Here is a 17,187-nt window from a genome sequence, read left to right as displayed (position 1 = left end):
GGAGGAAAGGAGGGGGAAATGGAGGGAGGAAAGGAAAGCAGATAACGAAGGTTGGGAAAGATGTGGAAAAATTGGAACTCTAAACCATTGCTGGTGGAAATATAGACCAGTACAGCGGGGACTCATATCAGTACACTCATGTTCATAACAGCATTATTCATGATAACCAAAGGGTGGAAGCAAGCCAAGGGTCCATTGCTGTAAGAATGGAAAAACAAATTTGCTCGCTCTGAACAATGGAATATTACTCAGCCTTAAAAAGGAAGGACATTCTGTCACAGGCTACAACATGGATGAATCTTGAGGACATTGTACTAAGTGAAATGAGCCAGTCACGGGAGGACAAATATCACATGATTCTACGTACATTAGGTCCCTAGAGCAGTCAAATTCATAGAGACAGAAAGTACAATAGAGGTTGCCAGGGGCTGGGGCTGGGGAAAGGGAGAGTTAGTGTTTAACGTTCGTGTTTAACAGTTACGGAGTTTCTGGTTTGTGAAGGTGAGAAAGTTCTGGATTTGGATGATGGTGATGGATGAATGCATTTAATGCTCTGGAACTATACACTTAAAAATGGTAAATTTTATGTTATGGGCATGTGACTGCAATTTTTTTAAAAGATGCACCAAACCCCACCACCCCTCTCTCCAAATGTGTCTTGCATTAGGCTGGGGAATCCAAGGACAGTCCGTCTCCCACCCGTTTTCTAAAATGCCACCTTCCCAGGAACTGCTGCTGTTTGTATGCCAGCTTTATTTGTAAATACAATTAAAAACCAAGCACAAAACACCATCATCCAAGGGGTAAATGTTCTTGGGCTCTGAAACTGAGTGCTGTCATTCCCATTAACAGTAATGAGAGTCCCATGGCTAAACCTCCGTGCTTCATGCTCAAAATTTACCCCCCAGAGTCTGCAGATGGAAAAAAAGAGAGAGAGAGAGATTATCTTATGCACAAACAGAAAGCAGAAAATAAAGCCGGAAATGGCATTCTGACCACGGAGATGCCACGGGACGATTAGCAGGCAATCTGGTGAGGATTGTTTCAGAGAGAATCCTAAAGAGGGCATATGGCAGAAAGACTGCGTCTAATCCTGGTCTCAGATCCACTGTACATTTCAGAGCAATCAGGATTATTGGTGGCCCATGGTGAGGAGCTGAAATTGTGACTCTGACATTAAAACCTATTCTTTAACATAAATGTCCTCTTGAGATGGATGAAAACATAGAGCTATACCTTGTACCATCCAAAAGTGCCAAAGTTTGTATCTCTAGTGGATTTCTATGGAGGTTTTTAAGATTCTTGGTGCATTCTCATAATTAAAGACTTCACGGTTTTAATTCCCTCTTCACTTTGAATCTCCCCTAGAGCCTTTGTCATGTTCTATGTTGTTAGGAAACGTAATCAAATTAACACAAGTAAAGGGAACTATTGGAAGTTAGTTTTTCTCTCTCTCATTTTCTTAACCCCTCTCTGTGTATCATTCTCCCTCTCATCTCCGTGTCTCTTGATTCCTATCTCTATTTCTCTCTCCCTCTGTCTCTTTATATCTTTGTCTTTTTTTAATCTCTCTCTTGATTACTATCTCTTTTTCTTCTTTTCTTCTTTTACTTCTCTCTGTCTCTGTCTCCCTCTCTGTGTGTGTATGTCTCTGTGTCTCTCTGACTCTGTCTGTCTCTCTCCATTTATCTATCTATTTCATCTCCATGACACTTCACAGGCTCTCGTTCCTACTCTTCACTACACTGCATCGTTCTCAAGCTTCTCTCTACAGATGACACACCAGCTTCCTTTACCTTCTTGTCAGCATTTAGGTGCATAAAAATGGCTTCCATTCAACATGGCGCCCCGTTTCCCATGCTGACTTCTGCCTAACTAGGTATAGCTTCCCATTTCCAATGCCTACTTCTTCCTGACTAGGTATGGCCCCTTCATTTCCAATGCTACTGCTTCCTGACTAGACATATCTCTGTGACTTATTCAAACTCTCTAGAAAGAGAACCCAATGGACCACTGACTGCCTTGCCAATGGATCAGACACTTTCCAGCCAACTTCTTACCCTTTCTTGAACAAGTTTGGGAGGATTGGAGGGAAGAAAGAGATTATGTGGCCTGCTACCCCCACTTCAGAAACCAAGAGCTGGAACAATTCTCTGAGAAGAGCAACATAAGCAAACCAACCAACCAGTCAACCAAAATGTCTGGCCTTATGTTAGAACACCAGCTCACAAAGACTGATCCGTAGTCAAGAGGCTGTCATGGTGTCTACAGGGTCAAAATTATTTCTATAGTAATTCTAAGACACCGTTTGCCTCTTTTTACTCTGTAGGCCTGCGTACTGATGGTACAACAACTGTGCAAGGTAGAACTGCTGGGGTATCAACACGAACCAAGGCAGTGGCACCAAACCCTTTTAGCGGTCAATGCATTCTTAACCACCACACACATGAAAGGAAACAAAACAAAACAAAACAAAACAAAACAAAACGTTTTTAAAAGCAAGTTTCCCTGAAGAATATCCTTCAAGGAGCAGTAAAAATGTTTAACTTTATTATATCTTGACTCTCATAGGCACTTCTTTTAGATATTCTGTGTCAAAAAAAAAAAATAGCTTGTACACATAGAACACTTCAGTTGTACCCCAAAGTATGACACTTGTCCTGAGGAAAACACGTATGAGTGCTTGAGTTGCCAGCTGTACTAGCCACTTTTTCATGACGCAACGTTTTTACTTAAAAGAACAACTGACAGAAAAATTATGGTTATTCAGACCTGAGTGTTCCGCAGGCATTTTCCTCAAAAATGAAAAAAAAAAAATGAGCCTGTCATTTCAAAGGAAAGAACTGACAGTATCAGGATTCAAATTAAAATATTTGAATTTTAGAAAACTCCCATCTGTTACCATAAGCCTGACAGCTCTTCAATACTTACAACCTTTCCTGATGAGATCACTGATAATATTATTAATGTGATTTTTAAAAATATCTTATAATTAAAGGTATCAAAAATTAGAAGATTTACATAACTCAGTGAAACAGTATTTTCCAAAAGAGCAATATATAATGTTACAAAATCACACATGGATTTGCCATCAATTCCATTCAAAGTTCAAGACAGATAATGGATTTTAATAACACCAAGTATGAAAAACTCATTTGATATAGTTTCAGATTTCACATTAAAACTAACCTTTAAGAAACTACCACTTACTGAGTTTTGGCATAGTATCAAAGAAGGATATCCAAACTCATCTGAAAGGTCTACTAAATGACTTCTCCCTTTCCAAAATGTACATGTGAGAGTTTAGGGATTTCTTTCATATACTTCAAGCCAACCTGAATGAGGATTGTACATAGTCTGAAATTTACTTATCTGACTGAATATTTTGATTCATTTCAAAACGTGCAACTCTAGCTTACACATTTTCACTGCACTCTAATATTCCACACAGTATATATGAATATGAAATTCCTAATATAATATGTAATAAACATATCAATGTTCATTTTTCTTATCCTGAGAATGAGTATTTAGGTCGTTTTCAATATTTTACTGAAACAAACAATGTTGGCTTAAAAATCCTGTGTATCTGTCTTATTCGGCATATTTTCTTTGATTTTACTTCTATAGGTAGGATTGCTGGTCGGTACAGTAAGAGACCCTTTACCTCTACTAATACTAACAGCTAACTCTCATTGAGCATTTATGATCCATCAGGACCTAATAGCTTTACATATATTAATTCCTGTTATTTTCAGAACAACACAACTAGACCATAGTATTATCCCCGTTTCACAGATGAGAAGAGTCAAGAGCAGAGAGATTCAGTAGCTTGCTCAAGCTCTTCCAGCTAAAAGGAGGTAGGATCAAGAGTGATTCCTCACAGGGTTGCTACAGACCCCATGTTCTGCACCAGGCTCCAGTTTTCTTTCCTAGATTTCTGGGCACTGCTTACCAATTTGCACTGCTTACCAATTTACACTCTCACCAGCCAGGTGTGAAACATTCTCCCCAGCACTTGCTATCATCAGACCTTTTAATTTTTGGCAATTTGGTGGGTATAAAACAGCATCCTACCATTGCATTAATTTGTTTTTCTCCAGCTTTCAGTGAGCATATTTTCAAATGTTTATTGAATGCTCAGGGTTACTCTTTTGTGAATTGCCCTCCTATCTCTTGCCAACTTTTGTAGTTTGTTACCGTCCTTATGAATTCATAATTCGTGGGGTTTTTTAATGAATTCTCTGCACCAATTATTTGGTGACTGTGTCTTCTCTGAGCCTATGATGCATCTTACAACCTTTAAAAGAAGAACACTTACGGAGGATACACTATGGAGAAATTGCAAATTCAGCCTGAAGAAGTTTTGAACATCGTTAAAGGACCTATCTGTCTCAAACTTTTGACTCTGTTATCTGGCTGCTTATCCAAGCTCTCCACTGGGATGTCGAATGAAACTGAATGTTCGGCTTACACCAGCCCCATCGGCCCAGAAAACCTGCTACCCCCTCAGCTGCCCCTCTCTACCAATGGCCTCTCCATGAGTCCAGCAGCTCTACAGTCCATCTGGTGGTGAAATGCCCTTCCTCTCTTTCCCACTAATGTCCAGAATTCAACCATTCACCCTATGAGCACTGCCCCTGCCTCGTTACGCACCATCATCCCTCACCTGAATCACTGCAGTGCCCCCCTCCCCAACCGGCTTCCTGTTTCCATCCAGGACCCTTGAATCACTCTTCAAAGGAAAACCAAGGATGTTGCTTCTGCTCAAAACTCGGCAATGAAGGAATGAAGGAACTGGAAAATCCCCAATAGAACATGATTTTCATGAACACTGCACATCAGATCTACTGGTGAGGGCTAACATTAGGGGACACAGCTTTAAGGAGAAATAGGGAATTTTCATAGTCACACCAATTTCTTACTTACTAGTGGTTTTAACATATAACTGCAAATTCTTTGCTATCAACTTCCCTCCAGGAAGCAGAGCTTAATGAGCCTCTCCTGAACGTGGACCGGACTTAGCGACTTGACTCTAATGAATAGAATAGAATATGAAAAACTAAATATAGTAACTTTATAGCAAAGAAACGTGGCAAATACCACCTTAACCAAGTGACCAAGGTTAACATCAGAGGGATAAGTCATGTGTACCCAACACGACGGGACAAGGACACATAACCTCTGTGGGGCTCTTTGCCCAATCCACACCCTCAGGCTCTCCATGAGAAAAGATGGGACAGACCCAACTTGTGGCATAATCTACCAAATTCCTGACCGCTTTTCAAAAATGTCAAGGTCAAGAAAAAAAAAACAAGAACTGGTCACCAAGTAGAGGAGGCAGAGGAAACACTGGATGGACTAACCTGAATCCTGAAATAGGGGGGAAAAAAAAAAGTGGGAAAATTCAAATAAAGTCTGAAGTTTAGTTAATAGTATTGCACCAAAGTTGATTTCTTTGTGTTAATCAATGTTCCATGCTTGCGTAAGGTAGGAATATTAGAGGAAGCTGAGTGAAGGGTCTAGGGGATGCTTGTGCTCTCTTTCCCACTCTTCTGTAAATCCGAAATTATGAAGTTTAAACCACACATAAACAGCAGCACCCAGCAATGGCTTCCCAGCCCACTCAGAGGGAAAATCAAAGAGCTTATCCAAGGAGTCCACATGATCCGCCCCCATCCCGCTCATCCCACCATCTCTGCTACAAAACTCCTTCAGATGCCACCCTGCCCCCCCCCCGGCCCCGCAACCTCACAGTTCTGGAACCTGCTCCCTTCTTTGTAGTTGAAGCTGGCTCTGCCATGTGTTCATCCTCAGTTATCCTGGTGGCCAACAACCTCCCTTCTAATGATTTTTTGCTCAGATGTAGCCTCCTCAGTGAGGCCTCCCTCGGGATTCTCTTTAGATGGCAACAGCCCTGCCCCCCAGCCATTCCACATCCTTCATACTCTGCTCTTTCTCTTTTTTGCCTTGTCATGCGTCACCTTCCCATACCCCAATGTCATTTCCTTATTTCAAACAGTTATTGTTAATTGTCTGTCTTCCCCTCCAGAATGTCAGTTCCATGATGGCAGTGAGCTTGGTTTTATTGCCATTTGCAACCAGAGTGCCTGGAAGATGGGGCTCAGCAAACTTTGCTGAGCAAATAAGCTTTCATTCCTGGCACTTAGCCTGATTTATTTATTATCAGTGCTTCTGTGCCCAGGAGCTCATCAAGAGGTGGAGAGGGTAAAGATCTTTCCTACAGAAGAAACAGGGGCAATGGACTCTGAATAGCCCCCTAGAGCTGAGCAACGGGGGGGGGGGGGAACTTCCCATCAGCTCAGGAATAGCAGTGGAGGATGCCTAGAAAGGCAGAGATGGAAAAGTAAGAGTGCATCCAAGGCAATATGTAAGCCAAGTTGAAAGTTATAAAAGATTTAGGTAAGCTCTTTTCTAAGCACCTTCGAAATTCCCAAAGGGCTTTTCTTATGTGGTAGGTATTATAATGAAAAAAGACCCAGACATGACAAGAGACACATGGGTGAAGACAGCTATTAAAGCTAGAATGATTGATTCCCTAACATTCCAAGGTAGCACTCTTTAACTCCAGATACAGCCACCTCTCAAAGGCGGCTCCCTAATTTGCATAGGTAATTGACAGCTTGTTAACAGCTCATTAAGAACACTGAAAACCATGTGACAACTACAAACGTGTGCGTAAATGGGGATAGAATCTGTGAATTGCACTATATTGAGAACTCAATCAGATCTCGGATTACAGGTCAGAAGACAAGTTGATTGGCTCCTATGGAGAACAAACAGGGACATCAACCGACTTTTTTTAGAACTTTATTCAACAGTCCTGTCGTCCACAGGGTAATAAACAAAAACCCGAGCATGATGATTTTCAGGGCTCAGCTCTAACAGGAGCGATGATGTGAGTACTGGTTTCATGCAAATATGTGACGGCAGCTCGTTTCTGAAAATACCCATTAAATTGCTTATGCAGTTTTAAAATTTGTTCTTAAAATTCACCTTTTTCCTAAACACAAGTCATTTAGACACCACAATCTAATATTCTGCAAGTGAGAAAAATGTAAAGTGTAATTTGATTTTAGCCTATAAAAAGGAGATAAGTTCCCTGATTTGCACACAGCTACTATCGGTAAATTTGGATGCTGCATTTTTTAAAAGAACATTTGAATATAAATAGTGCAAATAATTGTTATATCAGCAAATCTCTTCTGAGTATCAAACGCCCCTGCAGAAACCTTCTTTTGCGAACTGTCTCCCCCAGATGGAATAAGAGTTTAAAGGCTGTGTGCTCCCCAGTCACGGCGAGCTGTAGGCCGAGTGCACATTGGTGACCAACAGTACACTCTCTCGTACCCGCAGAGCCTGATGATTCTTTTTTTTCCTTTCTGCCTGGGTCTACTAAAGGCACATGGGTAGTGTGTATGGACTGAGGGGTCCAGGAATGCTGCCCACACGCAGTCCCTGGGAATCTGAAACCATCCTTGGGGTTACGGGCCAGCCGGGTCTGCCATGCTTCCTCTCTCTCCGCAGTACGGCCAGTTCCACCCCACACCTCCTTTCCCCACATCTACGGGGACTTTCTCACCTGATTTGTTCTCCCATCCTCTGTCCTCTTTGCACGGCCAGCCAGTTCTTCCTCATCCAATCAGGTCCAGCCCAAACGACTCTGCCAATTCAATGGGGACAAGAGGAAAGAGCACAGAATCAGGATTTAGGGCCACCCAGAAGCCTGGCTTTACCATCCCTAGGCAAGTGCGTCATCCAGGGTTAGATATTTCACCTCCAAAGGTCTTGGTTTCTTCACCTATAAAACGGGAGTAATAATTTCTACTTCAAAATCTTGGGGCTGCCAGCTAATTGGGATAAAGCCATGTACAGGACAGCATCTTGACAAGATTAGGAAAGAGAATGGATTCCCATCACCTAGGCTTGGTATTAAGGCCATACTAGACCCAACAGTCTGCTGGGTCAGAGTAGCCCCTTGACCTACGAAAAGCCAATCCAGAAGCTGAACAGAGACATCTTTTGTGATAGGACAAGAACAGAGGAACTGGGCAAGGCACATCCTCATCTTTGAGTCTGAACTGGGAGGTTAAGATGATTCTGGCAGGGGTGGGAGTGAGCCTGAAAGTCTACATGGACGTGGAGCTTGGAGAGAGTGCCCACAACATACCCTCTGTAAGCACAAGTTCGGAGGAAGTAGTGACCGTGGCTGAGCGGAAGCCAGGAAGTGGGGAGAAGACAGATGGGAGGAGCAGAGGCTGGCGGGCAGGGAGCAGTAAGTGGGAGAGGCAGGGAGCTGGCAATGGATGTGCCATTCCTTCTCCTTGGAGGCCTGCTGTCTAATCGAGGTGGGGTTCCCAGAAGCGTCTTGTGCAAAGGGCCAGAGAGTAAATAACTTAAGCTCCGCATCTCATAGGGTCTCTGGTGCAACTACTGGACTCTGCCTTTGTGGCTTGAAAGCAGCCACAGACAAGACAATAACTCTGCAAGTCACGGGCTTGGCTGTCTTCCCACACAACCAATGCCAACAGCTGGTAGGGGGCTGCTGACCCCAGGTCAGTCCCCCCACGACACAGTGGCTATGCTTCTTCGGAGTTCTTACCAGGCTATCACAGGACTCTACTCAGTGTCTCCTCATCAGTCGGAGGGCCCATTTCCAGCCCTTTCTTTGCCCCCCTCCTGACAGGTCCCTAGATCTCCAGGAATAAGTGCTTATTCACATACTGTCAGAGAGTTTGGGTTTTGAGATTGTTGAGAACACCTAAGTTTGTGGACACACACACACATCCTGAGACATCTTTGGACCTCATTTCATCAATGCTCCTCATTGGCCATTGGCTGTTTCTCTATTTTTCAACTAGCCCATCCACAAACTGGAAAGCAGTACCACAATTTGTAACAGGCCGCAGCAAAAAGCCGAGGATATTTTTATCGCCAGTCCACATCGAAGGTAAAGTGAGAAATGTCCGTCCAACTTGGCCAGCAGGTGCATTCTGTTTGACCTGCTGAGGTGCTGTGTTAAAGATATTTTTAAACTACTTATGGGTGTCTAAAAACTAGAAGATGCCCCCCAAAAACATTCCATTTTCTCTCAGAATAGCAGAAGATGAAGTTCCCTGAGCTGTTTCCTCACATGGTGACAATTTGCTGCAGCGGGAAGGGCCCCAGCCCAACACCTGCTCTCCGACATTACCTGACTAGCTATGTGGGCAGCTGAGTTTGAGAACTTCTGCGAGCCGGGCATTTTAGAATAATTTTCTCTAATTCTCCACCACCTTATGAAGTCGGTATCTGTGAAACTACTTTATAAAAGAGAAAACTGAGGCTCAAAGAATTCAGGTCACTTTCCCAAGGATCATGCCATCAATAACTTGCTGAATAAAGGTGAAGCTGCTGGCAGCAAAAATGGTGCCTTAGAAGGTACTAGAATAATTGTTCTCTTCCTTCTTCTTTCCACTCCTCTCCCCACTAATCCTGGCCTGCCACGTTCTTCTCTTCTCTGGACTTCTTTACTTAATCAGAAAATAGCTTTCAATATGAAACAGGTATATAAACTGCCTTATTTTTCCTTCTCTTTAAATACAATTTTCTTATCTCAGATGCAACAAATTCCTTTAAAATGGGTGTTACCTTTGGTTTCTTTCATTTCTCCCAGAGAGCTAACCATAGACAAGGCAAAACCAATCAATTGTGGGGGTACAGAAGAGGGTTTTGTTTTTTTTTTTAAGATTTTATTTATTTATTCTACAGAGATAGAGACAGCCAGCGAGAGAGGGAACACAAGCCAGGGGGAGTGGGAGAGGAAGAAGCAGGCTCATAGCGGAGGAGCCCGATGTGGGACTTGATCCCATAACGCCGGGATCACGCCCTGAGCCGAAGGCAGACGCTTAACCGCTGTGCCACCCAGGCGCCCCTGGAAGAGGGTTTTAATAAGCGTATTCTAGAAGACTAATGGTGCTCACAGATCTTTCTATGCCAGGATCTATTTTTGCCTTGAAATCAATCTGAAAGTTAATCTTTTAAAACGAATTTTTTGTATGCGTCCTATTCTTTGCCCCTCCTCTGTTTCGATCCCTCTACGTACGTCCATGTACGTATAGTACCGCCCCTTTCAGAACGTGCGACTGTTGTCCTCTCCTATCAGCTCTACTTCTTGAAGTGTCCGTTCTCCAGCTCGCTGTGTCTGCCTCCTTTCTTTTCCAATGTCTTCTTTCCTAGGAGACGTTTGCAATTTTCCATTGAGTGTGTCTTCAGCATAGGTTTGGCTTGGTTTTGTTGTGTCTAGATCTATAGGAAATGCATGTGGCCTAATGCTGGAATGCATTTCTAGAGAACTGTTTTGCATTTCCTTTTATGGGAACCCTCAACCTATACCTACATGTCTAGACTTGGGATTTCCGCTTTACAACTACAGTGTAAAGTTGGACCCGACTGCCACACATCATACAAATTTGTACCTTTGATTTGTCATGAAGGATATTTTTCCCCTTACTCAGAGGCCAAGGTGGAAGGCAAGCTTTCTTGCCATTTCTCATGGACTATCAGATCTTTTGAATGCGTATGCTTTATGCTGGGAGCCCAGTTCTGGCTTCACCACATGTAGACCCAAGCTAACTCTCCGGTCCCAATGTGGGCAAAAAATCACCAGCCCCATAACCGAAAACTAATACCCCTATAGAATAAACAGGATCATCAAATTGAACCCTCTTTTCAAACACCTAGGTATTCCCTTTCTTTTGAGCTCTTGTATATACTTTCAAGTATTATCATGTGTCTCCAGTATCTCCATGTATTTGTACCAGGGAGGCAGTGCTCATTGGCCCAGTCTGCCATGTTGTTAGAACAAGATGTCTGAAAGTCACTCCTGCAACTGAAGAGCCAGAGACAAGGAATTCTTTCCAACCCACTCAGGCAACAAAACAAAGGATATGAATGAGGAGTCTATGTTTAGATCAATAAATGTAAAGAGCTGTGGCCAGAATTTTGCAGAGATATTAAAAAATGACTCAGACAAAGCAAAGCATAGATGAGATAACACCCTGTTGGCCCTGGCATTTTGTAATTATAATGAATTATTCATGGCAATTGATCAATATCTATTTCTGCTTTAAAAACTATCCCAAAACTTTGTGGCTTAAAACAGCAATCATAACTCATGATTTTGTGGTCAGGAATTTGGATAGGGCTCAGCTGGGTGATTCTTCTGCTCCAGTGGTGTTGACAGAGCCCAGTCAATGGCATTCAGCTGATGGATGGGGCTCGTCTCAAGGGTCAAAGATGGCTTCCCTCACAAGTCTGACACACTACCTAGCTGGGGTTGCTGATCTGTTGACCAGAATGCCAGCAGGCGGCCTCTCTAGAGTGGTAGTCACAGAAGAGCCAGACTTATCACATGGCTTAGGCCTTCAGGAGAATGTTTCAAAAGCCAGGAAGTGGATGGTGCCAGACTTCAGTCCTGAGCATTACTTCCGCCATGTTCTTATCATCAGAGTAGTCACAGAACCCAAGGAGAGTTCAAGAAAAGGGGACTTTGGGCAAGAGGAATGTCTAAGAAGCTGGGGCCATCTTTCATCCACCACAGTGAAGCCAACCACGTGGGCCCCGAAGTCAGGCAGAAGACAGAGAAACTGAGGCATTCCTGAGCTTCTTCTGATCTGCTGACGCAGATGTGCTCTCTGAGCTTTTGTTTTTCCCACTGGATAAAGGAAAATACTAACATAAAATCAGGTTGAAGCATTTACAACTTTAAGTAACGGGAAAAACCGACTTACGTCTAGTTTAGTGAAGAGGTTTTTATTTTTCTTGTATAAGAAAACTTATAGTAGGGCGCCTGGGTGGCTCAGTTGGCTAAGTGCCTACCTTCAGCTAGGCCATGATCCCAGGCTCCTGGGATTGACTCCGGTGTCGGGCTCCCTCTTCTGCAGGGAGTTTGCTTCTCCCTCTGCCCCTCCTCCCACTCATTCGCTCACTATATCTCTCTGTATCAAATAAATAAATAAAATCTTTAAAAAGAAGAGGAAGAAGAAGACGACCATAACTTGAAGTAGGAAGCCCCCAGCTGATGCAGGAGCTTAACCATGCCACACAGAGTCAGCTGTCTTCTCTCCTTCCACGGGACTACCCTGGGTCCACTGGCTTATTGTTTAATGACTACAAGGTGGTTAGGGATCTTCCAGAGTCACGGCCACGTTCAAGGCAAAAGGTAGGGACAGAGCTGCCAGGCTGCTCCTTCCTTGTCAGGAAAGCAAAAGCTTTTCTCAGAAACTCCCGGCAGACTTTTGCCTCTTGTTGGCTAGAATTTTGCTCCATGGGCCATTCCAGCAGCAGAAGCAAGCCTGAGAAAGAAGTGCTCAGCTGGGTGCTTTGATGTCATTGCAAGGTAGACTTCTATTGGCAAGAAGACAGCAGGGGTCACAAGATAATGGAGAGGCAATAAATGTATCTACCTCAAAGACATACCAGGAGCCAAATATGTATATAAAGCCTAACTGAGGCCTGGCCTGTGGCATGAACCCAAGAGATAGCAAGATGGTACCAGTACTAGCAGATTGGGCCTCAACTTGACCAGCAAAGAATATGAGCTGGTTCAGCATAAGAATGCATTAAATAAAATAATGACAACTTAAAAATAAAGGCACAAATCAGAACAGGGAACACTGGAAGAAAGCAATCTCTTTCATAGATATTTGAGGAGGAAGGTATTTAAACTCTGAACACAATGACTGTAGACTGGGAATATTCTGCTCCTAGAAGCAAAGACCTTGATGCAAGACAAAATGGTCATCTGAGCATAGACCGATGCACAGTCTACAAAAACAAACAAACAGACAAACAAAAACCAAAGTACCCCAGTGAATGTGAGTGCAAAAGGGAGAAACATCTGAGTGGGCCTGGAACAGATAACTCCCTTAGATACCAACTCTTCGTGAGATGATATTAGAAGTGAATGTCAAAATCTCACTATGTATCATTTACGATTGGAGATATATAATTAGGCTTAAATTAAGTGTACAATAAATTCTGAATAGAACCCATACCGTGAATTCAATTACTAGCAGCTAACTGTTTTGTGATGCTCTGTACAGCCCTTACTCTGGAAGCACTTACCACGAGGCCCATTACATGAGAGATTTCTGTGTGTTTTCATCCTGGCCCTACTGCTGTGGGGAGGGTAATCGTGGCATTTTAAAGAGAGCAACATTAAGCCTTGGAGATCCTAAGGGTCACATGTCTACTGACGCAGGCTTTACTTGGACACAGGACAGACTGTCATCCAAGGGCATCCATCCGTGCCCCACCAGGCTGGGCCGTTCCCGGGTTCTCTCTGCCCTGAAGGACTCATCACAGAGTTACGCTTCTGAGGGTTTCAACAAATCCAGGATGGAGAGACAGTTCCTCAGGAAGTGTCTGCAGAAATGAGGCAATGGCAGAGACGTCAAAACTGTCCCCATGATATCAGCAGATCTCCTGCCTGTAAATGGAGTTGGGGTAGAGGTGGTGGGAAAACAAGATAAAGTACAAGGTTCTCTCACCAGCAAGCACCTGGTTGCTATGTACTGAGACTCTGTTACACTGACTGCTTTACTCTCAAATGTTCTGGGGTTTGGGTTTTTTTGGGTTGGTTTTTTTTTTTTTTTTTTGAGATTTTAAAAATAATGGATTTCTTATGGTCGAACCAGTATGTTGTATTTTACATTTGCGGCTAACAGCCTACCTTTCATCACTTCCTAAATGAAAGTTAATCTTTCTAGACTTTGACAAACAAAATTTATTTTTCACACACATTCTGGGATTGGGTTTCCAGTGTGCAGACTGAACACCTGCTTAGGGCCCAGGCACACAGGGACCTCCTCTCCCCAAAGGCAGAAGCAATTTTTGGAAGAATTCGGTATTTAAAGAACACATCAGATCTTTTAGGTCGGAGGCTCTGGCCTTTCTGATTACATGTTAATTTTAGTTTGAAATACACATGAAAAGGAGCTGGGAAGATTTTCGGTGCTTGTGGTCTGAACAGCCTGGGAGCTTCTGGGATCCCGGCGCTGAAGCTGACCACGGCCCCAGATGTCACGGGAGCAGAGACAGCCAAGTCGATGTTGACAGTACCCTGGGCCCGCCTCCATCCCTTCTGCTCTACCCACGCCCTAAGCCAGGGAGCACTCTGTACCCCGGGGGGAACCGATCTTGGCAAGAAACCACCAAAAGGCCTCCTGACACCAAGGCCAGTGACCTCTCTGGCCTGGTGGCCACCACTCCCGTCCTGGAAAAGCAGGCAGTCACCAGCACCCGTCCCCTCCCCACAGCATGCCCCCGGATGCAGTAAGGAGCACCAAGTACTTGTCCTAAAGGTGCATGGATGAGTGTGCACGCACACACGCACACATGCACACACACACTCAAGCACGCTCATCTCACGACGGCCTGTAATCGGCTCCTCCTTTCCCGAACACCCTGACCAGCCTTCTCATTCTTGCTCCTCGCTCTCTCTGACACCTGTCCCCCACCCCGACGACACCCTGTGTTATTAGGAGCCAGGTTCCAGGTCCATGGCACATGGAGTCCCCCTTCCTGCTCTGAACACGACGGAGGCGCTCTCCCCGCCGTGACATCTGTCTCGGTGGCAGCCTCCTCGGGCGGTTCTCTTGGCAGCCTCCGCGCTGCCACCAGGCCTGTCGGGTGGCACGGCGGCTGACGGGCTGTCACCGCCGCCTCATCTTGCAGGCTGCCGTTTTCTTTTGATTTACCTTTTGATTCAGAGGCATTTGCATGCTTTCATCCGTCCGTGGACAGAGTCCTCGCGAGTCCCCCGTCGCTGCCTCGCGTGGAGGCAGCCATCAAGAGGGAGATCCCTCTGTGACTCGGCTTTGAGGTGCAAATGGGGGCCCGGCTGGCCCCTGCCAGGCAGAGCCCCGCAGCAGGGGTGTAGACTGTCACTCCCCGCTCCCCTGGAGAGGCTGCGCTGCCAGTCCTCTCCCCTGCGTCCCGGCCGCGTGGCCCATGACAAGTGTCCCTCCATGTCAATTAGTTTCTTAATCACCCAGCCAGCCAACTTGGTAAGCGTGGCAATTTTGGGGTCACAATGCGCCGAGGGCTTCCCTCCCTGGCTGGGCAGCAAGGCTCATTAAAAGTACCTCCTCTTCTCTCCAGAAAACTCTTTCTTTGCCTGCGCACACATCCCAGTGAAACAATTGGAAGTTGCACCTCGTCGTCCCCGGCGGGCGGACAGAAGCGATGACAGGGTTAAATTGCTAATCAAGGTTTCGTGAGGTCTGCCAGAGCCCGGTCTCCAACACTTACATCTGTTCAACAATTATTACAGCATTTTTGTCATAAAAAATTCAACACCCTGAGTGTCGTGCTAGCAAAACCTGAAAATTTATGCAGTGAATAGAATAGCTAATTTCTCTGAGGAAATGCAGGGGGAAAATTACAGATTTTACTTAAATTCCAAACACCAGAGCGCACACATCTGACGCCCTCCTCCGGTTTTGTCATCCGGCCGGACGGGAGAAGGACTTTTCGCCCACCAAGGGGCAGTGATGGCTCTCAAGGAGGGCTCCCACCTGGGAAGGAGCCAGGTGGAGGAGCTGCACGGGGGTCTGGGGCCCCCCATCCCCCGCGCCTCTAACAGACCTCCCCCCACCACTCCCAGCTGAAACCGACACCTAGTAGGGAACCAGCGCTGGGTTCTGGAGTGAGGTGGGCATGGCTGGTTGTACCCCTCCCTTTCCCAATTTGTCCCACGCCATTAAAACCACTCCTTGGAGGAAACTGGATGGCGAAGGACCCCAACAGCTTGGAGAGTCTTTAATCTCCTTAATTCATTCTAATGCTGTTTGATGCTTGCAGCCGAGGCACTGGAGTTAGCTTCCGTGCTCCATAAAGGTCTGGAATATGGATTTTATGCTAAAACTAAAGCTGTCTAGTTAGGATGCTGGTGGAGTGGAACAATATGCTAGAGGCAATCGCCGACTATTCTCCAGGGCCGGAGACTCACTTCCCCGACTGGGAGTTGCTACCGTAATAATCATTGCAACTGGGGTGGACAGGAATTTCTTGCAGTGGCACCATCAACACCATCCAGATTTTCAGAAATGTGGCTGCAGAGACAGGAGGCGTGTTCCTCTCTTTCAAAGACGGACGCAGGGTCTCTGATTTCTGTACCCCCAACGGTGACACTCGGGCACCACCTGCCCTTTGCCCAAACATCCCCGCCTTGTGAGCACTTCCGGTCAGACACTGTCAATACTTTGGCTGCAGAAGCACGCATCCCTTCACCCCACTCCGGGGTGGGGGAGCACAGGCCAGGGGGACACACGGTGTCCTGGAAAAGCCAAGAGAAGACTCCACCACGGCCATTTACGTCTTAACGAAGAGCATGAGCAGCTCCCGAGTACAATAACCAGCACACCTTTCCCTTTGTGCTGTTTTCCTCTTCTTCCTCTGCTGCATACCCCCCTTGGAGGTGTCATATGCCTTCAGAAGAGTCCAGGGAAGCTGCCATTTGGAGGTGCCCTGATTAGTTCTCGGGTGGATGTGCAGACACGGCAGACCAGGCCCGCGCGACAGGCGGTGACATTGTGCTAGCCCCCTCCACTGCCGCCGGGCTGCGCCTGGGGCATAGAGCACCCACCGGGAGAACGGCTGGCCCCACCTGGCTCCCGGCCGGAACGTCCCCAGGCACTGGTATCAGCCCGGGCACTGCCTCTGGCTCTGTCACACAGCGAGGCCTCCCGGTGGGTCCTCCTGCCTGACATCCCCCGTGAGCCGTTCCTGGGCTGGAGAGCTCCGAGGTGGGAGGCTGGGAGAGCAGCGCTTGTCAGGCAGAGGAGGACCCGTGTGACCCCCTGTGCACCTGCCCCTGGCCCTGCATAGAGACAATCAAAAATAGTAGGGACAATGCAGCAACTGCGTTGCTATCAATAACGGAACAATTACCAGCTCCCAGGATCTCATGCTTAACGCTTCACCTCGTTTAATTTTCCAAAACCTAGGAAGTATGTGCTGTCATCCCCTTTTGCCAGCTGAGGACTGGGATCTCTAAAGATTGAGCAGATTCCCTAGGACTGCCCGGTATGTAACCACAAGAACCAGGACCAGATCCCAGACTGGTCAGAGCCCAAGCCTGTGCCATCTCCCTGCCACACTGCCCCCCATGCTGCTTCCCAG

General features: G+C 45.8%; 1 long non-coding RNA gene across 4 annotated transcripts in view; it reads right to left on the bottom strand.

Moving 5' to 3' along the window:
• LOC105240860 overlaps window positions 1-17,187 on the bottom strand; it is a 113,842-nt gene that overhangs the window by 64,229 nt on the left and 32,426 nt on the right. For all 4 annotated transcript variants that reach the window (XR_004620367.1, XR_004620365.1, XR_004620364.1 and 1 more), the window contains exon 2: window positions 7,604-7,684. This is a non-coding gene — a long non-coding RNA (uncharacterized LOC105240860). The remainder of the gene's footprint in view (window positions 1-7,603; window positions 7,685-17,187) is intronic.

This window comes from Ailuropoda melanoleuca, chromosome 14 (assembly GCF_002007445.2).
Source record: "Ailuropoda melanoleuca isolate Jingjing chromosome 14, ASM200744v2, whole genome shotgun sequence".
NCBI lineage: Eukaryota > Metazoa > Chordata > Mammalia > Carnivora > Ursidae > Ailuropoda > Ailuropoda melanoleuca.
Note: the sequence above shows the minus strand (reverse complement) of the source record. Positions and strands in the feature narration are given on the sequence as shown.